Source organism: Lygodium microphyllum, chromosome 14, assembly GCF_053477565.2.
Source record: "Lygodium microphyllum isolate KBCC chromosome 14, Lygodium_microphyllum_v1.1.10, whole genome shotgun sequence".
Classification (NCBI taxonomy): domain Eukaryota; kingdom Viridiplantae; phylum Streptophyta; class Polypodiopsida; order Schizaeales; family Lygodiaceae; genus Lygodium; species Lygodium microphyllum.
Genome location: NC_141148.1, coordinates 146,363,071 through 146,384,312, shown reverse-complemented (window position 1 = coordinate 146,384,312; position 21,242 = coordinate 146,363,071).

Below are 21,242 nucleotides of genomic sequence, written 5' to 3'. Positions count from 1 at the left end.
TTCGGCATTTGTTTTAAACAAAAAATGGGACAATGTTATCTCCATGTGCTAGGGAAAACAAACTTAGAATCAATAGAAGGTGATGTAATTGCAAAGTTATGGCAATGTTTTATTGTAAATAAAGAAGCATATAATGTCAATCTCTACATAACTTTAGATAACATCGTAAATAACAAAAATAAGAGGGGATATGAATGTGTGATCTTCGTGATATGAATATGTGTGATATTCGTGTATTTATTGCACATTACTTTAGTTTTCAATTGAGTAGGCTTTCTATGTAGTGGTTTTCATGAGGAACTATAAACATGAATGGAAGGAAAAGTTTTGTTAGGCCAAAAAGAATTGGTGCCTCATGGGTTATGTGGACTAGAATAGTAAACCTTGATAAGCCAGTATTTCTTATGAATAGTTTTTGTAAGGTGTGATTTTATGAATCAAAGAGTAGGGTGATGTAGTACAAGCCTTATATATTACAAACAAAAAAATACAAGCATGGGCAACAACGGATTTCCTTTTAAGCCATTAGGTATGGTCAATTGTAATAAGATGCTTAAAATGGTATTATTATGAGGGATTAAAAGTTTTGCAATCATATGGTTTTCATACATCTCAATAAGTATGGAAGTGGTCATGGATTCAAGTGATGGTTGGTTGCAAGGGTATGCCATGTTTGTTAGTGTTGGAAGCTAAATATATTAAAGAAAAGTTAGTTCTTAGATCAACAAAAGTTTGGAGACTTCACAAGCATTGGAGTAAAGGGAAACTTAATTCTTTTGTACATTGTATCACATAGTAGACGAATTTTAAACAAGGAGGTGATGGCTTCCTATTTTATATAAAATTAAATAAGACATCCATGGAGTAGGTGATTTTGTAAGAGAGAATGATGGAATTTTATGAGCTAAACTTTGAAGAAAGAGATAAGTTTCCTTAGTCTGTCATGAATTTTGATAACTATGAGATTCTTAAAGACAAAAAAGATGGAAATAAGAACAATTACAATTAAAATCATAACATCAAATAATTGTAATAAACATGATTCAAAGTACTTTATTGCGTAGTCTAAATTTTTGAGAAGTTTATTTCAAATCAAGCTTTGCTTTGTTTTTTAGCATAATGTGACTATCTTAATTAAACTTTGCATATGCAAGGTTAAGGGAAAGGTTCATGATAATTCATTTTAGATATTTTGTTATACTCACATTTTAGTTTCGCTAAGTAAACAAATAAAACAAAAAGGACACTTCATGTGGACAAAAGAGGATATTTTTCAAAATGTAGTGGTACACTTATTTATCGAATTACAATAAGGAGTCAATGCAAAATCATAGAAGTGCTAGAAGATTAAATCCATTAAAATAAGGTCTTAAAGAAAAAAGTTAGTAATCATTAGAGACCATGTCCTTCAAGTAGTAGGTTTTTGGAAATAGCAAGTCCATGATGTTGGAGGTAAAGGCGCCTCCGTCTAGCCTCTCATGTATTACTACACTGACAGTATCTGCCACTGCACATTGCAGGTGGCGGGCGTCCGTCACAGTTACTTATTCTTTATTCTTTTAGTGATAGTTTGAATAAAGGAAGGTTTGGCCACACATTATGGTTGTTGGAGTTTGACTTTGAGTTTTACTCTCTCTTTTGCTCTTGCTTTCCATCCACTATAGCTCTCACTGCCAAGCTTTTTTCTCCTGGGTTTTACTTCTATTTCAACTGATATTAGAGCAAAGGTATTGGAGCTTGCACGGTATTATCTTCAGCTTAGATTTGAAGAGCTTCAACCCGAGCTTCAATGGCAACCATGGCACCTTCATTTGCAAGTATGTTTTTATTTTCTGCCTCTTCCCTGAGTTTTCGGACTTCCATTGGCACCTTCTAGGGCTGCATCATCGAAGCCTTCTCGACATTGTCAAGTGCTCCTGAGTACTGTTGAAGACTCCCTAGCACCCAGGAACAGTTAGCGTAAAATGCGGCGCATTTTTAGGGGGTTGGGTTGACGTACTCCTGGCATTTTTCGCTTCCTCGGCTTCCTGGCACTCTTGGTAACCTTCTCGATCATTGTTGGACTCCTTGGCATTAGTTCTTAGCTCCCGGTGATTGATTCGAGTGCTTTCTCCTTCAGCCATTGCTGTATACACAGCCCCAGGATTGTCAAAGTAGGGTAGCACTTGATATTTATTGTTTGATGCTTCTTGGCATTGTCTGTTTGATACCTATTGATGCTCGGATGTTATGGGATGCTATGTTTGATGCTCTGTATTTCATGTATTAGAGCGTTGCTTGCTCTATTTGTATTTGAGTTTACTTCTAGTGGGAGCCTCTTGGTATATTCAGATGTACTTCTAGACCTATGAGATGTTTCTTGCCTAATAGGTTATTGGTATACAGTTCTTGGTACCTTCTTGTTCCTTGACACTCACTGTTGGATGTATCTTGCTACCTGGCAATTGCAATGGCATATGTATTAGTGATTGCTTCACTTTGGAACAGTTTTACATACTGCTGACATTTATTACAACAAGCTGAAATCTTCAGACATGTGCTTCTTTTGGTGATATCCACTTTTTCAACCAGTTTTAGCAGCGATTTTAGTGAATTTTCTACTAATTATAGCAATATGCAATTTTTTCTTTTTGCATTGATTTGGGATAGTATGGCTAGTCATCTGAAAGACATAGCTCTCTTTAACATTGCCAAGTTGGATGGTACCAACTATGGGTATTGAAAGTCCCAGATATGGCAGGGTTTGGTGCTCAAGTTGCAGATTAAACCTTTGCATTTCAAGGGTGTTAAACATGAGGATATGGATGATGATGTTTGGATGGAAGTTGATGAGCTATGCAAGTCTACCATTATCTTGTCACTCTCAGAAGAGGTCCATCATAATATTGTTGAAGATGAAAATAAGAGTGCATAGGATTTATGGAAGAAGATTCAGGAGCTCTATGCGTAGCAGAGTCTTGCGTCACAGATGTATTGACTGAAGCAGTTAATGGACCTTCGCATGAAGGAGGGGACATCCCTATCATCTCATTTCAGGCAGTTTCATGCTATCATGAAGAATCTGTTGTCACAGGATATTGAGTTCAAAGACAATCTGCACCCGTTGTTTTTGCTTGGCACCTTGCTTGATCATGGGATGTCTTCCGTACTGCTATATGCACGAACAAGCTTGATGGGCTGAAAATCAAAGATGTTAAGAGTGTTTTATTGACTGAGGAAATCAACAGGAGAAACAATGATGCTTCCCGCTCTTCACATGCATTGACCGTTAGAGGTGGCATATATGGCAGCCATGATAATGATCATAAGGACAGGGACTCTTAGAAGTCCAGATCCAAGTTACGTGGTCGCAATAAGTCCCGTGGACGGAAGTCTGATCTTACCTATCATTATTGTGGGAAAGTAGGACATATTAGGCCACAGTGCCATAAGATGCGCGATGATAAGCGCAAGGAAAATGGAAAAGAGAAAGTGTAGGAAAAGTCTTTTGAGCGTAGTATTGTACTTGCAAAGTCCAGTGTGAAGATAGAAGAGGTTAATATCATGCAGGTCACTGATTCAGATGACGATTACATGCTTGCAGCTTTTTCATGCGATACCTTACAGGCTTTTGAGATACATTCTATGTATGCGTAGTGCTGGCTCTTGGATTCGGGTGCATCATTTCATGTAACACCCTGTAGAGATTGGTTTCATGCCTATCGTATAATCTCTGGTTCTGTGCATCTTGGTGATGATAGGTCTCTTGACATTGTGGGCATTGGAGATGTTAGGCTACAGTTTTCTTCTGGCAGTTTTTTTGTTTTGTATGATGTACACTATATACCTGCGTTGACTCGTAGCCTTATGTCAGCTGGACAACTTGATGATGCTAGGTATTTTGTCTTTTGGAGACTCTGCATGGAAGATTACTCGTGGCAGGCTTGTGCTTGCAAGAGGTGCCAAGTCTGGCAGCCTCTTTCCCTTGTATTTGGAGCTACATTGGATCATTTTTTGTCTGTGGGTTCTATTCCCCATATATCCCTTCGGCATGCTCGTTTGGGGTATATGTCCCTTAAAGGAATGAAAATGCTATGTGCTTTGCAGTATCTTTTGCCTTTTGACTCTTTGTATTTGGATTCTTGTGATCATTGTTTATATGGCAGACAGACTAGAAATATGCATAAAAAGTCTGGTAAGAAACGCATGGGTGAGCCCTTGGCTCTTGTGCACTCAGATGTATGTGGGCCCATGCCTTGTCAATCACTAGGTGGGGCAAAGTATTTTGTTACTTTCATAGATGATTACTCAGTAAGGTTTGCCCTTATCCCATCAAGAGAAAATCCGATGTCTCAGACACATTTCAGCGTTGGCTTGCATTAGCAGAGAACCAGTCTGGGAAAATGCTAAAATGCCTAAGGTTAGATAATGGGGGTGAATATGTATCACGTGCTTTTGAGCAATTTTGTGATGAGCGGGGTATTAAGCGTCAGTTGACCGCCCCTTACACCCCACCCCAGAATGGTATGGCTGAACGTATGAATAGGACCATTCAGGATAGGGTCTGTAGCATGCTTAGCCAAGCTGGCTTACTGCAACACTTTTGGACTGAGACAGTTACTACTGCAGTGCATCTCATTAACAGGTCATCTAACAGTGGCATTGACTTTCAGGTTGTAGAGGGGGTATGGGCAGGCAAGCCTTCCTCTTATGATCATTTGTGTGTCTTTGGATGTGAGATATTCTGCCATGTGCCCAAGGACAAACACAATAACCTGGATCCTAAAAGTGTCAAATGCATTTTTATTGACTATGGAGATGCATGAGAGATGGGTTAATGTATATGGGATCCACAGGCGCGGAAAGTGATCCACAACCATGATGTCATCTTTCATGAGGATAAAGTGCATATGCAGCTTGAGAAAGTGGTTGAGGTACGCAGAGTTATCTTTAAGGAGGAGCCACCTGCTCCCGTTCAACCCACTCCACGGCCAGCTAGACAGTGTGCGGCATCACTTGATGCTCATGGCCCAGATATTAGACATGCTGATGTTAGACAGGATGTCGGTCAGACAACAGAGCCTGGGTTAATGCGTTCTACTAGAGATAGACGACCTTCTGAGTGTTTTGAGTCCTCTATGGATTATGTACTGGTTATGGATGCAGGAGAGCCTCTCACTTATGATGAGGCTATGCATAACGATGATTGTCACTCTTGGGAGAGGACTATGCAGTCTGAGTTTGACTCATTGCATAAGAATCAGACTTGGGATTTGGTTTTCTTCCCTCAGGGTAAAAAGGCTTTGCCATGCAAGTGGGTGTACAAGCTGAAAAGCACCCCTGGACATCCCAAGCCGGTATACAAGGCTCGATTGGTTGCTAAGGGTTTTAAGCACGAGCATGGTGTTAACTTTGATGAAGCATTTTCTTCTGTGGTCAAGATGAACACCCTACGCTTAGTCTTGGCCTTGGTTGCATAGCTTCACTTGGACTTGTACCAAATGGATGTTAAGATGGCCTTTTTACATGGGGACTTGCATGATAAGATTTACATGGAGCAGTCTAAGGGCTTTGTAGACCCTGGCAGGGAATACCTAGTGTGCAAGCTAAAGAAGAGTTTATATGGCTTGAAGCAGACACCTAGGGAATGGGACCATAAGTTTGATGCATTCATGTAGTCACAGGGTTACAACCGCAGTGCTATGGATCCGTGCTTGTACACGAAGAAAGCCCATGATGGTTCTTTACTGATTTTGGTACTCTATGTGGATGACATGCTTTTAGTAGGGACAACTCATGAGGAGCTAGATGCTCTTAAGGCTCAGCTCAAGAAGAGCTTTGAAATGAAAGATCTGGGACATGCCTCTCATATACTTGGTATGTGCATTACGCGTGATAGATCTCAGGGACTACTCTATCTGTCACAGAGGGAGTACATTCATAAAGTCCTTGAGTGCTTCTGTATGCAGGATGTTAAGCCTATTGGTTGTCCATTGTCTTCTCATGTGAAGGTTTCACAGGCCAATTGTCCGCAGACAGATGAGCAGAGGGCCGAGATGGCCAAGATTCCCTATGCATCAGTCGTGGGCAGTCTTATGTATGCCATGATAGCCACCCGTCCAGTTATTGCTTTTGCAGTTGGGATTGTGGCACGTTATATGGCTACACCTGGCAAGAAACATTGGGATACCGTGAAGGGTATCATGAGGTACCTGAAGGGCACAACATATATATGTCTTTGCTATGGTAGCCAGGATACAGGAGTCATGGGGTACATTGACTGTGATTATGTAGGACATGCAGATAGTAGGAAGTCCAATTCTGGCTATGTGTTCACTTATGCTGGAGGGGCTATCTCTTGGGTGTCCAGGGCGCAGAAGTATACGACCCTTTCTACTGCAGAGGACGAGAATATTGTAGTCACAGAGGCTTGTTAGGAGGCTATTTGGTTAGGTGTTTGAATGCAGACCTTGGTATGACAGATGCTATGCGTACACTGCATTCGGATTCTATGAGTGCCATTCACTTGGCTAAGAATTCGGCCTTCCATGCGAAGACGAAACATATTGAGGCAAGGTATCACTTCATTCGTGAGGTCGTTGAGGACAGGTTTGTTGACCTTGTCAAGATTTCGATTGAGCAGAATCCTGCAGACTTGCTCACGAAGAGCCTCACTACCGAGCGCTTTGCCTTCCTCAAGAGATTGATGGGCATTGGATGAGATGACGTCTTTTTCCTCATCCTGTTGTACATGTGTACATATTGTACTCTCTTTTCTTTTTTCTCTCTCACTGGGGCAGATTCGCCTTTAAGTGGGAGGTTGTTGGGGATAAAGGTGCCTCCACCTAGCCGCCTGTGTATTACTACACTGATAGTACCCGCCATTGCACACTGTAGGTGCGAGCGCCCATCACAGTTACTTATTCTTTATTATTTTAGTGACAGTTTGAATAAAGGAAGGCCCGGCTACACATTGTGTTGTTGGAGTTCCCACTTTGATTTTTACTCTCACTCTTGCTCTTGCTCTCCGTCTGCTATAGCTCTCACCGCCAAGCTTCTTCCTCTTAGGTTCCACTTCCCTTTCACATAAGTTATCAAGTACAACATGCACAATTACAATGACATTTTGATGATTGGCCATAATACATACATGGAATTGAAGGAGATTATAAGTTGCCATGCATGTAAGTGCAACAACATATGGTTGTTTGTGATGGAGTCTTCTTGCATTTCCCTTGGGGATAAGCCATATTTTCTTTATTGGAAGCTTTGGTGATGCTAGCGTTTGGAAGGCTAAGTTATATTTGTTGAGTATCAAAATCTATATTACACTTGGCTGTTCACTTGAAGGTTCTTTCAACTAGCACAAACATTATAGGCATGATTTCAATTTCTACTATTGTTAGAATTTACACTTCCCTAGTAAGAATTATGGAGTTCCCTTACATGGGTTCATAGTAGTGTATGTCAACATTGGTTGAAGTTGTTTGATCTTGGTCTATGTGGCATAGGCTAGAATATTGAAATTAGAACCTTTGTTTATGAGAGCATCTATGACATGTTTCCTCTTTGCTATTACTTTGACCGTAAGATATGTAGGTGGTACTAGCTCCTCATCTTTTGGTGTGTCCTTGATCTTTCTTACTGAAATATTAGGCCTTGTAAACCAAATGCAAGTGATACTAGCTCAATTGGATACTTTGAAGGTAGGTGGTTCCCATTGAAACACATGCTCTGTACGTTTTTTTGACATGCTTTAGGTTGCTTCATGGTTTCCATGATTTTTGAGAGCTTAAGCTACTATTGCTTGAAGGTAGTTAGGATATCGTGTACATGAGCTTGTATTGTTTCTAATGGGCTAGGATCCTTGAACTTGTGTCATTTTCTTGTCTCTTCTCCTCTTCATATGGAGGACATGAATGCAAATTGCCTTGTCTAGTGTGTTATTGATGGTGGATCAATCTAGGACCAAGTTGCTAGCCATGGCTTCATAAACTCTCTCAACTTGGATATGATTGATGAAGGCCGTGGTGATAGTAATACTTTTCTTGGAGATCTAGAACTAATCCAAAGGAACTAATTAGACTTATATGCTTAGCTATGGTGAGAGACAATTGGAATGGTCTTGTGCTTTAAAGCAATGAGGATTTGGATGGTTCTATTGTGAGAAGGATGGTTTATTAGGACCTAGTTTGACGCTGTACTCAATGCCCAAGTCCTTACACATTAATGCTTTTTGGGAGGGCACGGAGATGCATGCAGTCTTGCCGATCATAGCATTAGGGGATGTCACACAAAAAGGGATCATGGACATGGGGGCAGGAGTTAGTGTGCTTAGCCATGTAGTACTCCAGGCTTGGGGTAACTCACCTGTCGAGAATGCTAGGTTTAATGTTACATTGGCCAATGGAATGAAAGTTAAGCCATTCGGAGTGTTGAAGAATTGGCCATTGAAGATCGCAGGTGTCCAATTTTCTGTGAACTTCATTGTCGTGAAGGAAGTTGATTACGACATCCTATTAGGCCAACCCTAAATGCATAATGCACGAATAATAGAAGACTTGGACAATGGTATGATCTTCTTAGGCAATCAAATAGAGGCAGTAAGAGTAGAGATGGATACATGGAAGAACACACCAGTCGATCTCGATGCCATCTCCATCATGTTGAAGGGTGACACGTAGATTAGACAATTGTATGGGCCACTCACCAAGTATATCCCTTGTCCAAAGGATGAGCGAGATTGGATGCATGTGCTAGCCACGATCAATCTGCCATTCTCGAATAATGAGGAGTACAAGAAAGTTGCTAAAGCAATTGGTAAGCCTAGTGACACGCCCCCAGTCTGCATGATGGCATAGAGCTTGCATAGACAACCCAACCCTGTCAAGGTACGGGTGGCCCACTATCATGGAAATTGAAGATGAAAATGAGGAAGCTATAGCTCCGGTCTACCTACAAGTAACTGTCACTGACCAGCAAACACATACATTCGATGCATTGATCGATGAGGGTACTAATTTCAATATCTTGACTTATGATCATTGGATCCAAATTGGCAGACCACAATTGCAGCCCACTAATGGCAAACTCAGCCCATATGGGGGTCGAACATACACACTTCTGGGAAAGTGCAAGATTGCTATCTCTATTGAGTCTGAAACCCTACCCATGATCTTTTATGTGTTTCCAAATACGAAGGATGCAAGTGTGGAATCGCTGTTAGGATGTACATTTAAAAAGCAGACATTGTGCAATGTTGACTACCAGTCATAACGTATCTATCCAGCCATCGGCAACATGCGAATAATCATGGTTTTTAGCAAGGGTGACGCGGTCTCATCAAAGTTTGCAAAGCCATCGGTAGAGCAATCCACTATCAAGCCTAAGGAGGGGAATAGTGACCTGTCACAACCCGCCAAACCTCAATGCCGGGGAACTGCTGAAATCAAAGCTGAGGCCCATGCACCATAGTTCAAATGGATACCTAAACATCAAGGGATGCCACCTAAAAGTGCTCAATTGCGACCTTGCAAGGCCAGGAACTCATATTCAAAACCTAGGAGGCAGAGGACTTATAGGCATCTATGAATTGTCAAACAACGATGGGTTCTCAAGATCTTATTGCAAGCGCAAGGCTATCATGAGGGTAATGCCTGGATATGGGTATCTAAAGCCAAGATGTCTAAGGGCACCACTCAAACACCACCCTCAAACTGGGCCACACCAAGCCATATGGCAGAAAATGCCCCAATGCCACAAATGACTCAGGCTACGAAGCCCATAGAACCTCAAACGCATAAGCCGGTAGAGACTAAACAAGTCTATCGACCAAAGCCGTAGTCTCCTACTCATACACTACCTCAACCTAGTCATGCTAGTGTCCCTAAAACCTCACCAGCATCTAGTAGCTTGACACACACAAATCCATCTAAGCCCATCGCGCAAGCTATAGGCCTTAGACCCTCTTATGAACGAAGATCAATTCTCACTTTGGCTGCAGATTTCATTGAAAAAATGAAGGATGACTTGATTTCCTACCTTCAACGGTTGGACGCCACATTCACCACACTTGCTAAAAGCTATGATCGACTAGACCTAGGTCTTTTGGAAGAGCCTTTAGCAAAAGGAGGTACGTACACTGCCTTGCTCATGGGAGGAATCCGAAATCGTGTTTGTTTAGGGTCCTCAAGTAGCAATCGAGGAATTAATTGCCACTGAGATATACCGAGAACACACGCGAAAACAACGTCTCATTATGTTTTATGACAAGAGCATAGTGCTTGCCACCACTGACCAAGAAATAGAGGAGTTGAAGCAACTTGCTGACACCGATTCCTCTTTCTTAAGGAAATGGTATGCTCTCTGACTTCAATGGGAACTAATGGGATCGCAAATCATGACTAACATTGAGCAACGTCGTGCCATCAAAACCTCAGAGTATAACCCCACTTATGTAGCTCCAATCTCCTATAGGGTGTTGACCACCATTCGTATAACGGACCCCTGGAAGAGCACCTCATGACCCACCCGTATTTAGATCAAATTCTCACTAAGGAGAAGTTACACATTGCCAGTCAAATTGACTCCAGTGACTTCCTCATAGATGTTCTCACCTACATCACTCAAGTAGGCATCCGTCCTCTCGATATGGACCGCTATGCTAATCTACAATACAATATGAACTTCTATGCTTGGCTCATGCGAAAGTAAAATACCAAGAGTACGCATTGAATGCCCTTGCCCTCTCAAACCTTAATCGTAGGAAGGATTCTTTTCAATTCCAAAGGGGAGGGGGTAATGTAAAGCAAAAAAAAAAGCTCAAACAATGTCCAAAAGCGGAAAATAATGGATGAAAATCAACTTGTGATGGAGGAAAAGTAACATAAATTTTTGTGAAAAAACATGGACTACTTAAGAGAAAAATTCTATTTCTTTAATTGAGCATTTCAGTTTCCATAAGCATTTATTCCATCGCCTACATGCCTTTTTGCAAAAATGATCTAAAGAATATTAATGATTAAGTATGGTATTATGACATGCACCTACAATGGCATGTCAAGAGAGAATCATTAAACTTCCAATCTCGAAGGAGGTGTAGGCAAAGTAGGGCCTCTCATTGGAAACAAGGGCTTACAATCAATTCAAATTCAAGCATATCCTGAATTTGGAAGACATAGTCATGGAGGAGTTAGCCATCAAGCCATTGGTGAAGTAGTGCAAGCTATAGAAGTATGTAGAGAAGGTGGGCAAAGCTGTCGACTATGAGAAGTGTGCAAAATTCCTTCGGACCTTTGACGGGAACTGCAGCACCATCACGGTGCATCTAGAGAATGAAGCCCACCAAACAAGTAGAAATCGAGTTGAGCCTTGAGTTGGTACAGAAAGCACTGGGCCTACCCAACAAAGTGGAAAGATGGTCAAAAAGGGAGGTGTACGACATGTTGGGAATGGACAAAGTGATAGTCCACACCAACGACGACATCAACCTAACTGACATCCTTGACCCCGAAGTCAAAATTCAGGCCAAAATGGTGCACGCCCTATTCTTTAGCCAAAGGTACAACGCATTGATGAACAGAATCAATGTGCCAATGTTGGAGAGCATAGCTGCCAAGTCCTTTGACGAGGTGAACCTAAATGGCTAATGTTGACAAAAGCATTGGCCACTGGTAGAAGACCCACGGGGGGAGAGTCCTTGGCCTCCAAAGCTAGGAAATTGTCATCATCAAAGGCCTCTACCATTGGCTTCAAAGGGGTCTTGACGGCCATCATAAGAGAGGCGTTGGGGGAAAGCACAAGAAGCGGAGGTAGTCGGTGAGACACCAGACAGGTCCCCTCCACGCCAAGGACAAGAGTAATCCAACAAAAGGACTATGAGTGAGGAAAAGAGAGAGAGAGAGAAGTACAATCTGGCCAAGGAAGGGCCAAGAAATCAAAGAAAGAGATTCCGTAAAGGAAGGCCAAATCAGAGAGTGGGAAGAAAGAGAAAGCAGACCTACATGGAGTCGAAAGTAAGTCTTAAAGCACGGAAGAATGAAGAAAGAGAAAAGAAAGGGACAAGGCATAAAGAATAAAAGAGGAATCCAAGAAAGCTAAGGAGGAGAGAAAGAGAAGAGCTGAGGAATAAGACGCAGAGCTCAGGAAGAAAGAGGAAGAAGATAGCCCTGGCCATTTGCCTCTCTCAGTGGAGCAACCTTCAAGGGAAGAAGAGCTGGTTGCCATGAGTCCATCCAGATGTAAAGGTCCAAGCGCCAACTCCAAAGCATCTAAAAGCCTACCACCCCCTAGTAACCGAGGGTAAGGGCAAGGATCTAATCAACCCCATGCCACTTGTCCTTCTACCCGCCACCCCAGTCACTGCACTCACCCAAGACTCCTCTACCATGGTGGATGCCAGCAATCTTGTGGCTTAGGTGCAGTTCCTGGTCAATAAAGAGGCAACTCAAGGTGCAAGTGCGGGAACCCCTGTGACAAGAGCAAAAAGATAGGCAGTTGCGGATACGGAATCTAGATGGGATTCCAAAAGGCAGAAGATGGAAGCATCTATAACCACTAGTCCATCGATCGCACTACTGTTATCTATAAACTATGACAACTACGTACATGAACTCCTGTCATAGCTGGAGCAGGCAAAGGAAGACAAGAAAATAGCCGTAGTTGAGCTCTAGGGGCCGAAAGGGAGACGACGGTAGCTTATCAATTAGAAAGAACCCATCAAGTGGCCATGTATCAAAAAGAGATCAAGGATCTAAAAGAGAATCTCGAGGCCATGGGAGGAGAAGAAGAGAAGTGGCAAACAAAGCTTGCGGCATAAACACACAGCCTCATGAGCCTACAATGCCATTACGATGAGTTGGTATGCTATATAAAGACTTGTAAAAGGAAAATGAAAAGATTCGAAATGCTGTGGAGTAGCTAGCATTGGTAGAAGAAGAGATGAGCCGACGGCACCAAAAGCACATAGAAAATCTAGAAAAAAGGATGGCCTTGGAGCTTGGAGAGCAACAATGCTTGGAAAGAGAAATTGAGGAACAGGAGAGGAGGCTAAGGGCATTAGCCTATAGGCACAACAAAAGCTTGGAAGAAATGCAAAAAAAAGCAGATGAATGAATGGACAAGAGCGAAGAAAGGGTGATAGACTTAGTGCACGGGCTAGCCCTTGCGGAAGGCGACAGGGTGTTAGCAGAGAGCAAAGAAGAGACTGCACAAGTGACTCTGGAAGCCCAACAATGTGCCTTCCTCCACACTCTCTTGGACGCCACGCAATCTGAGGAGGAGGCCGTTGACTCATTAAGGAAAAAGTTGGAGATCACCCGTAGGGATCTAAGGCATGGGCTTCATGTCCAATCGCAAACTACAGGGCCCAAAGAAGTAGAGCCACCAGAGCACATGGGAGAAGAGAGAAAAGGCCAACTAAAGACACAGGGCCAAGTTTTGAAAGGGGGCAATAACACACAGCTCCTTAGTAGAAGGTTCTTACGACAAGACCCTACTTCACAAGAATGCCATCTCCCACCACTCTTTTTTTTGACCTCAATGCCAACAAAGATATCTGTGCAATGGCTAGATCAATGACGTGCCAAAAAAAAAATCACAAGGGAAATGAACTGCACGTAGGTCACAATCACTGCACCTAGGGGTCCTCAAGTTAGAAACGTCCAGTGGATTTGGTTGGTCGGCTCCGTCCCTAACCTCCTAGTCGAATGTAATTTTTCACATCATGCTTAGGGCACACCAAGAGCAGGACATACCTAGGGAGGTCACCCACACCTATGGCTAGACCTATCTTCCTAAGCCACACCCACTGCACCACCCTTATGCATGAACTAGGTCCTCAAGTATGGGACAACACCTAGGCTTGCGACCCAACTCCCAGTTCCACTAGCATGAGCACAATGCAACACATGGTAAGGTAGACACACCCCCAGGTAGTGCACCTTCTTTTCTTTTTAGGAAAATACAAATGCTGCAACCCACCAACTTTGGAGGCCCCATCATCCATTCAATTCACTCTTGGCCTCGACCACATCAAGCGGTTGCTCTTCTTCCCAGGACTAATCCCCATGAGACTCCATCATCATCAACTCACACAACCACCTTTTAAATCATTGAATCTTCATCAGCTCAAAACCACAAGTGCCATGGAACTAGCACTCGTCTAGGAGGGGGGTAATGTTACACAACATGACACCATGTAGCCGAAACAAATTAGAGGAGGACCAAGCCCAAGTCAAAAAGTGAATGAAGAAGCTCATTCTGTCCAGGTAGGAAAAGTGGAGGAGAAAGCAAGGTGTTCTCAAGGATGAAGGAAAGCACCAAAGATTCTAGCAAGTGCTCTCAAGTACAAAGAAAAGCACCAAATATTCTAGCAAGGTGCTCAGAAAGAATGTGGGGAAGCACCGAATGTTCTAGCAAGGCTCTCTCAAGGATGAGGGAGAACCTCCGAGGGCTCTCGTAAGGAAAGTACGGGGCACAATGTAATTCATTTTATAAGAGCACCATGTTCTCTCCTGTGCAAGTGGTAAAGTCTAAACATAGGTGAAGGGATAAGGCAACTTAAAGGGAATAGGAAAAAGCCCGGTTAAGATCGTGTCATATCGACCTCGGAGGGTGAGAGGAGGGATATATCCAACACCATCATCAATTTCAAAGACAGATCCACCCACCCGCCATTCTATTGGGGGTAAAGGCACCTCCACCTAGCCGCCTATGTATTACTATACTAACAGTACCTACACCTGCACATTGCAGTTGGCGAGCACCCATCACTATCACTTCATTCTTTATTCTTTTAGTGACATTTGAATAAAGGGAAGGCCGATCACACATTGTGACTGTTGGAGTTCCCACATTTGGAGTCTCTCTCTTTCTTACTCTTACTCCATCCACCATAGCTCTCATCTCTGTGCTCTCTTCCTCGATCATTCTCACATTTCAATTGGCATTAGAGCTTGACTCTTCAAGGTCTTGAATGTGGTTGGGCACTCCTTCAATATTCATTCAAATAACTACACTCTTGTCTTCACTCTTGGCAGCCATAGCCACACCTTTCGAGCTTCCGGTCTTGAGTCTCATCCTTCTTCTCGGGCAAGCATTGGGCCTTCTTGGGAAATGTCAAGGCATTCATCTACAAGTATTGGAGCTCTCATTCCACTCTTTATTTCAGTCCATAAAGTTTGAAGAATAGGGCAGCCATGGCTCAGCCCATGAAGGTTTGGAACTGAGCTCTCTCTCTTTTATGCCTATTGAGGCCTCTTAGGAAGCTTCTTTGGGAGCCATAGAAGCTCCCTAACCATCAAGTAGTTCCTAGATCCCTTAGCAACATCAAAAACATGATTTTAGTAGGTTGCCCCATTTTCTCAACATGTCAAAAAGTGGCCTTTATCTCTAGCATCTCTTCAGGCCATTGGCACTACACAAAGGTCTCATTTGAGGCATATGAGCATGCTTCAACCATGGCATTGAAGGCTTGAGCTTGGCATTGACATTTGGGTCTGATACAATTTAGTCGAGGACTGTCATAACAATCCACAGGTAGCCCTAAATAGTGCTACATTAGCATTTGATGTGTATGCTTGCTTGGTACTAGCTATTGATGCCATTTGGTACCCGAATCATGCCCGTATGTTATGAAAAGCTATGCATATGATATGCCATTGATTTGGTGCTGATTTTGGCCCTATTTATGCTCAGTTTGATAGTGAACTTATTGTTGTAAGAGGGCTGAAGCTATTCAACTCAGGTTATGTTATGCCTATTGGTCTCGAGTGCTTCCTAGATGCTTGTTATGACTATTTGGATGCAAATGGAGGTTGGCAAATGTCTTGGATGGTTCTAGAATGTATTTTGAGCCTCCTTTGAGCTCTATAAGTATTGATTGGAACTTACTTGAAATTAGTCTATACTAGCATGCTTTGTGACATAGGTTATATCTATGGTCTATGCATGACCCGTTGGTACATGCTTTGAAGCATATGTAAGTGATGCATGCTACCTACATTGTTTGAGCTTCTTTGCCACTTGGAGCTTCAGTTGGGGTTGTACTTGGATACTTTGGAACCTCTTTTGGATGTTTTTTGGCTTGTCAGAGATTGACTTGGGTTTGTAGGTGATGTACTTGGATGCTATCAAATGCTTGACCGCTTACATGCTCTTGGTGCTCTCATGATGTACGTTCTTGGCTATGAGATGTCTTATGAATTTACATGATATCTCTAAGCTTGGTTGCTCATTTGCCATCAAATTTTGTGCAAAAGGGACCTTTATGATTATGGTCTTGGATTTACCCAGAGCTTGCGGGTTATGCATTTGAGCTATTACTTGAGATTTGAGACTGGGATCTCTTACATATCCTTGACTATGATATTTGCTTGGTAGATGCTTCCATGTTTGCTCTTGGATGCTTATGAGCTAATTTGATCCCCCTTCATTGAGCATACACGGATCAGGTCTTGCCAGTGGTGTATACATCTTACTTATTACTCAGGGGATGTATTGGTTGTACTGACTGACTCTCTTGACACAATTGGGTGTTTGGCTCATATTCATTGGCTATCATAGTGCCTCCGTTATGCCCGCTTGATGTAGGACTAGACTTGGCAGTCACTGTTGTCATTGGATCTCTATTAGCTCACTGTTTGCTCTCATTTACTCAATGTTATCATTTATTATAGCAAGCTATTTTATGCAGACTGTGATGTATTTACTAAGCTTAATCATGTCCTTTTGATATAATTTTGGTACTATTTGGTGGGACAATTGGTCATTCTAGTAGTTTCTCTTATTTTCAGCTTGTTTTGGTAGTGGTTTTGACCTATTTACTGCTAATTACAATAGGATGTTTTATACATAGTCTGCCTTTGTTTAACTCATTATGGTTGGTCATCTCAAAGATATGGCTTTGTTTAACATTGCCAAGCTGGATGGCACCAACTATGGCTACTGGAAATCTCAAATATGGTAGGTTTTGGTACAAAAATTGCAGATTAAGCCAGTAAGAAGCAAAGGTATTCAACTCAGAAAATGAATGATGATGACTTGGTTGATTTAGATACACTATGCAAGTCCACTAGCATTTTATCACTCTCTAAAGAGGTCCATAATAATGTTGTTGAAGATGAAGATCAAAGTGCATGGAATCTATGGGAAAAGATTCAAGAACTTTATGAAAAGTAGAGCCCTACTTCATAGATGTATTGGCTTAAATAGTTGATGGATCTCTACATGAAGAAGGGGATCCCATTGTCTGCTCACTTTAGCCAGTTTCATTCTATCATGAAGAATCTGCTTCAACAGGGTATTGAGTTTCAAGATAATTTACATCCTTTGTTTCTGCTTGGCCTTGGGATGTATTTCGCATTGAGATTTGTACCAACAAACTTGATGGACTAAAATTGTAGGATGTAGAGAGTGCTATTTTGATTGAAGAAATTAATAGGAAAAACAATGATGCTTCTTGTAGTTGGATGTAGCAAGTCCTATGGACGTAGTTCTGATCTTACATGCCATTATTGTGGGAAAGCTGGACACATACGGCCACAGTGCCATAAGATGCGCGATGACAAGTGCAAAGAAAAGGGCAAAGAAAAATCGTAGGAGAAATCCAATAATTGCAGCATTATACTTGCAAAGTCCAGCGTAAAGATTGAGGAGATAAATATCATGCAGCAGCCTGAGGAGTCCGATGGTGACTACATCTTAGCAGCCTCTTCATGTGATGCCTCTTAGCTACTGACTGAGGCTTAGTCTATTCATGCATAATGTTGGCTGTTGGATTCGGGTGCATCTTTTTATGTGATCCCCTATCATGAGTGGTTTCATACCTATCGTAGTGTATCTGGTACTATTGTGTGATTAGGTGATGATTGGTCTCTTGCTATTGTTGAAATTGGTGATATCACTCTAAAATTTTCCTTTGGTAGCATTTTTATTTTGCATAATGTATGTCATGTACCTGCAATGACTAAAAGCCTTATGTCTGTTGGACAGCTTGATAATGTAGGTTATCATATATGCTTTGGTAATTCTGTATGGATGATAACTCGTGGTAGGCTTGTTCTTGCAAGAGGTGCCAAGTCATAGCCTCTACCTCTTGGTTGTATTTGGTACTATTGACCATGTTTTGTGAGTGGGTTCTATGCCATATGTATTTCTCTAGCATGCTCGTCTTGAGCATATGCCACTTAAGGGAATGAAAATTCTTAGTGCTTTGTAGTAGCTTCTGCCTTTTGACTACTCGCATTTTGAGTAATGTGATCATTGTTTAAATGGCAAGCAGACTAGAAATTTGCATAAAAAGTCTGGTATTCTATGGATGGGTGAGCCTTTGGCTCTTGTGCATTTAGATGTATGTGGACCCATGCCCTGTCAATCATTAGGGGATGCAAAGTACTTTGCCACATTTATTGACGATTATTCACGTAAGGTTTGGACTAATGCCATAAAGCAATGTCTTGGCCATCTTTCAGTGTTGGCTTGCTTTAGCAGAGAATCAGTCTGGGCATAGACTGAAATGCCTAAGGACTGATAATGAGGGTGAGAACTCTTGTGTGCCTTTGAGTGATTTTGTGACGAGTGGGGTATTAAGCATCAGTTGACTGCCCCTTACATCCCTCCCTAAAATGGTATGGCTGAGCATATGAATAGAACTATCCAGGAGAGGGTCCGTAGTATGCTTAGCCAAGTAAGCTTACCACAACATTTTTGGGCTGAGACAGTCTCTACTGCTGTGCATCTCATTAACAGGTCACCTTGCAGTGGTATTGACTTCCAGGTTGTAGAGGAGGTATGGACAGGAAAGCCTCCCTCATATGCTCATTTGCGTGTCTTTGGATGTAAGTCCTTTTGCCATGTGCCCAAGGATAAACACAATAAGCTGGATCATAAAAATGTGAAATGCATTTTCCTTGGCTATGGCGATGTAGGTGAGATGGGATATTGTCTTTGGGATCCGCAAGTACGGAAAGCAATTCACAGCCATGATGTTGTGTTCCACGAGGACAAAATGCATATGCATCCTGAGAAATTTGTTGAGATATCTTTCAAGAGGAGCCCCTTGCTCCCACACAACTAGCCAGACAGCCTGCACTAGCTAATCCTCATGGCCAGGATGTTAGATAGGATGTTACACAGGCTGTTAGATAGGATATTGGATAGGAAGCACAGCCTGCATTGAGGCGTTCTACTAGAGATAGATGACCTCTTGACCTCTATGAGCCCTCCATAAATTATGACTTGGTTACAGATGCAAGAGAGCCTCTCACTTATGATGATGCTATGTGAAGGGGTGACAATCACTCTTGGGAGAGGGCTATGCAGTTTGAGATTGACTCATTGCATAATAATTGTACGTGGGATTAAGCTTAGCTCATTGGTTTTTCTCAAGTATTAGAATAGTTGTGCTCCTTGTCAAGGATTCAAGAAGAATTTCTTTTTTGGAATACTTGTTTAGTATAGTCAAAACATGTCTCTTGAGACTGGACCAGAAGTAAAACATCATTTCAATAGTTATTCTGTCATAACCTAGCATAATCTTAGTATTTATGCTCTTTAATGATTTCGTGAGTGTTTCTCATTTTCTAAATTTTTGGTCATAAGTTTTTTGTCTTCCTTTAGTATCCCTATTTTAGTAGGCTTCAACAACTACTCCAAATCCCGTTGATCAATGATGTCTTCCTATTCATATAAATATTTGAAGTAATATCTAGGTATTGGCAAAATATTCATGTGATCAGATATCCAACTACTAACATTCATTTCTAGTACTATTAGATTTTCTTTGAGATTTTAATACTTCAAGATTCTTATGAAATATAGAGAGATAGATTGCAAATTAATCACCATCATCCTATTCTAGAGGCGTGGTTGATGCAACTATTACTAGTGTCACTTTTTGTTGTCCATCAATATTGGAATTGTAGCTTTTAGGGTTTCATATTGTAGCAACATGGTGGATGCACCTATTTTTTTCTATAAGGGAAGTGTCGACTAGAAGGGCTAGGATGTGTTCTTCATATGTGTTATGTTGTATTGAGAGCCATGGAAGGTGCTAGATGACAAGATTGATCTTGTGACTTTTGTACACGTTCATTGGTGCCCATCTTGGAAACAATTATGCTAAAAATAAGGAGTTCTTATTATTTTAGTTATGATTATTCCTATATTAGTTCTATTACTTTGATCCTTTACATCATATTCATCATCACAGTATTTCTAGGCCCACTTGCTTATAGACTCATGACTGTTGAGATGGCAAGCTCAACACGTGCAGACATTGATGATGGACCGCCTGGCTAGATGGGTCCGCATGTCTACACTTAGCACATTGGTGGTCCTTATGATACTCACATGGCCACTGACTTATCACCTATTGTATTTAGTTTGTTACACCTACCTATAGCTGGCAAAGATATTACGCTAGTCAGATTAGTGTAGTTTGCTATGCATTGTTTGACTTAGTAGACCACTTTCTTTTATGTTGTATCTGATCTATACTTTGTGTAGATTGTATAGTGTGTGGAAGAAGAAGAAAAAATCAGCAAGAAAATGTTTTGGCCTCCATCTCTCTTCTTGTGTTCTTGAGTGAGTTGTCTCTTGAGTATACAGTGTGTGTTCGGCGTAGCAGCTCAAGCAAGTCCTCTTACCACGTGATTCTTAACATGGGATCATAGCCACGCCACTGAGAGAGGCTGATTTTGAAGGATGAAGTAAAGGAAAAGAAGCAAGGTTTGAGGAAGCAAGCAACATGTAAGAAGCTCTCCCATTCTTCCACTCTTTCTCTTGGATAGTGCATGTGGAGACATCGGAAGCAGGGTAGAGTGAAAATCTCAGATTGCTGTGAGATTTGGTGTGCGAGCAAAGCACTGTATATTTTGAAGATAAGTCCTTTAGGACATTGCTGCAATTTTTTTGGGCATCCGAGGCCGTTTCAGGCCTCGTTTTAGAGCCATAAGGTTATACACAACAGTTTTAGGGTACACTGTGATTTTGGCTGTATTGACTGAAAGTAGGTACACATGTTATAGATTTCGAATGTGTAATTTTTGAGATGTTTTCCAAGAAGCAAACATAAGGTTTATTTGCAAATAGGTTGAAAATTATATGTACTATTGAGCAATCACTGAAAAAGGTTGCTTGGTGTATTGCTGTGCACTTGTTGTGAAAGGTTGCAAAAGACTAGCTTGCTGTGTTGTATCCTTTTTGTGATAATGGTAGAGAACAGTTGATATCCCATTATTGAGAAGCTAAAAAAGAACAGCTAT